The sequence below is a fragment of the Marmota flaviventris genome, chromosome 5, assembly GCF_047511675.1.
Source record: "Marmota flaviventris isolate mMarFla1 chromosome 5, mMarFla1.hap1, whole genome shotgun sequence".
Classification (NCBI taxonomy): domain Eukaryota; kingdom Metazoa; phylum Chordata; class Mammalia; order Rodentia; family Sciuridae; genus Marmota; species Marmota flaviventris.
This window is the reverse complement of record NC_092502.1, coordinates 151600612-151607505: the sequence shown is the minus strand read 5'-3', so window position 1 is coordinate 151607505 and position 6894 is coordinate 151600612.

Sequence of the window (6894 nt, the reverse complement as noted above, 5' to 3'; positions counted from 1 at the left end):
CTTCTCATCTGCAGTTACATATAACTTCTCAAATATGTGCTCTTCAAAGATAATATGACAAGAGGAGTGCTCCCCTTCTTTCATATGTACCCAAATCATCAATAATATTTAGATTATTTTTTACACTATATTTAGCAATAATTACCAACTTTTCCTCTGATTTTGTCAATATCTTAATTTTTTGAGAGCTATATATTTTTTGAACTGAGATTGAATACAGAGTTGCTAAACCATTAAGTCATATCCCCAGACTTAATAAGAGAATCACAGTATAGATCCATAGGATTTTGAAGCAAACCATTACTTCTTTGATAAGTAACTGTTCTTTGAAAAATTGTTCTAATGCTGCAGTAGGGAAGTATAAATGTCTGATTGAGGGACATCAAGTGACCCTGCAATGAAGTTGCAGATCATGAATTCTTCCATTACTACATAGAGGAAGAGGTGCTGCAACAATCCTTCATCAGTGGAAATGTGTGAAAGTTTAAATTAGAGAAGACAGATTATACAACTAATTTTCTTGAACAGATAGCTGACTTCTCTACATAAATTTATCTTTGTTTATTTGCATCCTTTTCCTCAGTCTGTATTTGTGATCTCTTGGGCAGTTTGTTTCTCCTCCCTCCCTTCCTTCCTTCCTTCCCAGGGATTGAACTCAGGAGCACTTAACAACTGAACCACATCCCCAGTCCTTTTATATGTTTTATTTTGAGACAGGGACTTGCTAAGTTGCTTAGGCCCTCGCTAAGTTGCTGAAGCTGGCTTTGAACTTGAGATTCTCCTGCCTCAGCCTCCGGAGCTGCTGGGATTAAAGGCATGTGGCACCACACCCAGCCTGGGCAGGTTCTTATAATAAGTTGACTAAGGAGGGAAAAATTCATGTCCAATTCAAATAGTTTTGAATGGTATTCTGGTACTATTTATATTTATAATCACAGTCAAGATCCCAGAAAGACAATGGTGAAAGAAAATCCTTTCAATGGGTAGAAATGTGAGCAGTGTATTTGGTTGTTTTTCTTTTCACCTCATGATGTCCCTCGTTATGCTCTGTGGGGACAAGTGCCTGGAGCACTGCATACATGGCATAAATTAAGGGTGTCTGAGTGGCAGGCCACTCACCTCGTGCTAAGCCTTTGAGTGGCAGGCTGCTTACCTGGTAGGCACAGTCCCTGTGCTTGCTCCACGGCCCACTCCTTGACTGGTCACTGCAAGGGCAGTTAGCAGAATTGCATTGGTGGCTGCCTGTAATCTGCCTAGCTACTGCCTGAGTATATATACATGGTAGCTGCGCAATAAAATCAGACCTGCTTTCTGCTTGGTCTCCAGAGGACTTGGTTAGCCAAACTCTCCTCTACCCTGTTCCTTGGACCGCCTCACTGAACGAGAGAGAGCCCACGCAATGCTCTTTTCATGGCCTGTGTATAGCATTAATACTGACCTATCACTAAATCACTTCTGTCTGTCTTTGACCCTGTCTCAATTGTGATCTTAAAGGTAAAGTCAAATATTTTTTTCACCTTGTGAACTGCCGCAGTCTGGCTGGGCACAAATCATGAGCCACTGAAGCAGGAACAAACTTTATTTCTGAACTCCACCAGCACACTCCACACACGCTCCCGGAAACTCTCCCGAACGCCACGGGGCTCTTTCTAGGAACCACACACCAACTGGATATCCCACCTCCGGCCCCTCCCCAACCAATGGGAACTCTCCGGGAATCTCTGCGAGAACTCCAAAGTAGCAGGCCGAGGCGGACAGCAGGGGTCTAATATACACAGCTTAACATAACCATTATCATTTCAATGGCTTGCTGGCGTCACCTCCCAACCACTCTGTTCTGGCAAAAATGCCATGCGTCATTCGGACTCGGCTATGGCTCTCAGCAGTGAACCAAGTCAGAAGCTTTTCCTCTTTCAAATAATGGTGCAGTTTTCATGTTTCCAGAACTACGGACTAGTTAGAGGGATTGGGTTTTGATCCTAACTCCATCACTTACTAGTTTATTAAATTCAGAAAAATCTCTCAAGTTTTCTGAGCTTTTTTTCCTTATAAAATGCTAAAAATATCTAATTTGCTTACAACATAGGTTTGTTACGTTTAATACACATGAAAGTTTTTAAATAAAATCAGAACAGATTTGTTATGCTTAATACACATGAAAGTTGTTTTTTTATAAAATCAGAACAGATTTGTTATGCTTAATACACATGAAAGTTTGACTTTTTATAAAATCAGATACCAATTAGATCATGTTGTACCATCTAAAGAAAATCTATCAATAAAAATCTTTCTACTTTAGATTTTTGGAATACAGTTCTGAAGCCAGAATTAAAAGAGGCAATCAGTATATATAGGTAAATTGGGTCAGATCAGATCAAGGAGGCCAATTTGGGTCTGGAAGTTGGAGAGGGATTGAAATGTTAATGCCTTCAGAGCTATTTCTTCACCCTTATCAAGAAAACCTGCCCTAGCTCCAACATGTTGCTAAGGTAACCAGTACCAGGGATTGTCCTTCCCTACAGGGAGTTATAAAAGTTGTTCATGCACCCTGGGCCCCCTTCCTGCTTGGCCCCTCCAGCCCATCTGCTTCTCACCTTTTGGCCATCCCACTGATCATCTCCTGAGCCTAGTTACATATGCAGAAAGGAGAGCAATAAGGGGAAGAGAGCAGGAGAACAAAGGAAGCCTAGGACATAAAAAGACAGAATGCTCTAACTTCTTGGGGTACCAGGATACCATCTATGGCCCCCTTTTCCTTCCCAGGAGAAATCTATGTTACCCCTTTTCAAGCCCTGCTTTATATGCTTGCCTCGGTGTACTTCTCAGCATGTGAGGGAGCAGTACTCACCACCAATAACCCACAGCATCAATTCCATTGAGAAATCCAAAGTGAAAACAATTTCCTGACAAATTATTGAATACTTACAGAAAACTCTGCTAAAATTTCTTAATGTGTACAGAGCAATCATGTAGGGATTATTTTTTCAAATCAATAGAAAATTACTTTCTATATATTTCTGTAATGATAGCTTCCTAAGATTACAATGCAATAATCTATTATATTTGAAGTTCTATGTGGTGAATTTATTTCTAACTTAGCAGTCAGCAGTAAGGAGTGAATTATTTTGGTTCAAGTAATAACAGGTATTATCCTGTAGTTTTAGAGCAAATACGTTCCTCTTCATTAAGAGTGATATAAGCATTTCTTGGTGTTGTAGTCCTCAGATTTTGGAGAAAGCTGTGTGTTCTGTAGTGTTGGCAAATTCCATGTCCTAATTACTCTCCCACAGTCTTTGTGCTGAAAAGGCAGGAAATTCAAAGTCCATTTTGGCAAGCAGATAAGAAGTCACTGTCACAGAGAAGCCCTCCAAGTCCTTAGAATAATGTCATTTCATAGATGAAAAAAGTAACACACCTGAGTTGAGAAGAATCTGTGGTTATTTTAATTACACAGTGGCTTTACCTTTCATTTTTGTGTGTGTGTGTGGGGGGGCGCTTATTGATAGAGTAAGAGTTTAATGGCATTACAGAAAAATGCTTCATTCAAATCCATGTTTACCTGAAATTTATAATTTTATTTTGTGCAAGACATGCTATTATTCTCAGAGCAGCTTTCCTAAGTGTTATCAGATATTAGATATGGATATTTTTTCACCATTACAGACATAACTCATTTTATGTTTTCTTCTCATGTGTGTATATGTGTGTGTGTGTGTGTGTGTGTGTGTGTGTGTGTGTTCTAAATTAAAGGTTTGAAGCAACCAGCAAGAAGCATGTCTATGAGTGCTATTTTTCCAATACGAGTGCTCACTTCACATCCCAAAGTCACATTTTTTGGTAATTGTCACAATTTTTAACCTTTTCATCATTGTTATATCTGCTGTGGTGATCTGCGGTCATTGATCTATTGTAATTGTCTTGGGGTGCCACGAACCACACCCATATGACTGCAAACTTAATAATTGTGGTGAGTGTTCTTACTGTTATTCTGGCTGGTCATTTACCATCTCTCTCCCTCCCCCCAGGTTTACCTTTTCCCTGAGATAAACAGAATTTAAATTAGGCCAATTAATAACCCTATAATGGCCTCTCAGCATTCAAGTGAAAGGAAGAGTGGCATGTCTCTCACTTTAAACCAATACCAGAAATGATTAAGCTTTGTGGAGAAGGCATGTAGAAAGCCAAGATGAGCTGAAATCTTCCCATTTTGCACCCAAGAGCCAAGTTGTGAATGCGAAGGAAAAGTTCTTGAAGGAAATTAAAAGTACACAGGGAACACACAAATAAGAAAATGAAACAGCCTATTGCTGATAAGCGGTGTGGGTAGGTAGAAGATCAAACCAGCCATAACATTCCCTTAAGCCAAAGTCTAATTTAGAGCGAGGGCCTAATTCTCTTCAATGATATGAAGGCTGAGAGGGGTGAGGAAGCTGCAGAAGAGAAGTCTGCAGTCAGCAGATGTCATTCATGAGGCTTAAGAGGCCAACTCCATAATAAAAAGGTGCCAGGGAAGCAGCAGGTACTGATGGAGAGGCAGCAGCAAGTTTCCTGCAAAGTCCAGCTAAGATCATTGACCAAGGTGTTGGCACTGAGCAACAGAGTTTCAGTGTAGATGAAGCAGCCTTATATTGGAACAAGGTACCATCTAGAATTTCATAGCTGCAGAGGAGATATCAATGCCTAACTTCAAGAGTTCAGGGGATATACTGGCTGTCTTTCTAGGGGCTAATGCTGCTGGTGACTCAAAGTTGAAACAAATGATCATTTGCCATTCTGAAGGCCCAGGGGCCCTGTAGAATTATACTAAATCTCCTCAGTCTATGCTCTTTAAATAGCACAACAAAGCCTGAATGTTAGCAGCACATCTGTTTACAATGTGACTTATTGAATATTTTAAGCCCACTGTAGGGAACTGATGTTCAGACAAAAAGATTCCTTTTAAAATATTATTGCTAATTGACAATGCATCTGGTCACCCAAGAGTTCTGATGGAGATGTACAATGAGATTAATTTTTTTTGCCTGCTAATACAACATCCATTCTGTAACTCATGGATAAAGTAGTAATTTCACATTTCAAATCTTACAAGTTAAGAAATATATTTCATAAGTCTATAGCTGCCACAGATAGTGATTCCTCTTGTGGATCTTGATAAAATGTACTGAATTCCTTCTGGAAAGGATTTACCATTCTAGATGCTATCAACAACATTTGTGGTTATTAACTAACATTAATAAGAGTTTGGAAGGGGTTAAAGATATTAGTGGAGGAAGTCACTACAGATGTGCTGGAAATAGCAGGAAAACAGAATTAGGAGCAGAGCCTGAAGATGTGACTGAATAACTATAATCTCATGATGAAACTTACATGGTTGAGGATTTGCTTATGGACAAGCAAAGAAAGTGCTTTCTTGCAATGGCATCTTCTTCTGGTGAAGATACTGTGAATGTTGTTTAAATGTCAGCAAAGGAGTGAGAATATTACATAAACTCAGTTGATAAAGCAAACCTCAGGGTTTAAGAGGATTGACTAATTTTGGAAGAAGTTCTGCTTGGGTAAAATGCTATCAAACAGCATTGAGTCTTACAGAGCAATGGTTTGTCATTGTGACAAACTTCACAGTTGTCTTACTTAAAGAAATTGTTACTCATCCCAACTTTCAGATAAACCACTCTGATTAGTCAGTAGCCATCATCATCAAGGCAACACCCTCCACCAACAAAAAGATCGTGAACCTCTGAAGGCTCAGATGACCATTAGTATTTAGATGTGTACATTGTTTTCAGGTGTAAAGGCATTGCACACTTAACAGACCACAGTATTACTAGTGTAAATAATGTGGGTATGCACTGGGAGACTAAAACATCATTGTGACTCTGTTTATTGCAGTGGTCTGGAACAAAACCTGTGGTATCTTCAAAGTATGCCTGTATTTTTTTATTGTTAAAAATAATTCAGAAAAATGAGTGTATTTTTTAAACTTTAGAAATGCTAAAATATCAAAATGAAGGTAATGAAATTTGAGGTTTTCCCAAAACTTATTGAGCACAGTATCATCCATTTAAGAGTATTTTAAGAATCAGGTATTCCCAAGAATACATATTGTTAGATCCTATCCCATGAGATTGTTAGATGAATAATAAGCAGAGTGTGATAAGTGCCATTAAAAGTGGTTTTGAAGAAGAAATGATCACTTAAGGCTGGAGAGAATCAGATGTTTTTTGAGGAAGCCATTTGAGCAGATCATGAAGCATGAGAATAATTTTGGGAGGCAGGATTGGTACGTGGGAGCTTTTCAGGTGGGGGAAGAGTCCTGAACAAGAATACAGGGATGGGAAAGCACAAACTTTGTTCAAGGAATGAATAGCAAGTTTCTCTTACTAGATTGTAAAGGGATCTTCCCAAGGTAGGCTCAACCCAACATCCACTAGATGGCCACAGATCACACTTGGTCCCAGTCTACTCTGAAATGTAGAATAGGAAGGATGTAGGGCAGGTACCAATGGACTTCCTGCTTAAGAATCATAGTCATGGCAACTGTCCATGTAGCAGTCCACAAACTGTTTACATAGCTGTCCAGCAGCCATGATCTTTCCTCCTTTACCAAGTGGAAGCTCAGGTGTAAGGGAAGGAGACCCATACTGGGCAGCTAATGGAGTCTCCCAGGCATAGAAGGTCTATGCCTCAATGGTACCAGTAGCTTTTGTTACAACTCCATAGGCATAACTCCTGGTGCTCCTGAAGGGCACATGCTCAGTTCTAACAGCCACCATGCCCAGGTTTGAAGTATGGTTTATCCCATGTATTTATGTTTTCTATCCATCCAGATATAATTTACCAGAGATCATTTTAACCATGGTCAATGTTGCCTGTGTAACACAGTTGATATAATAT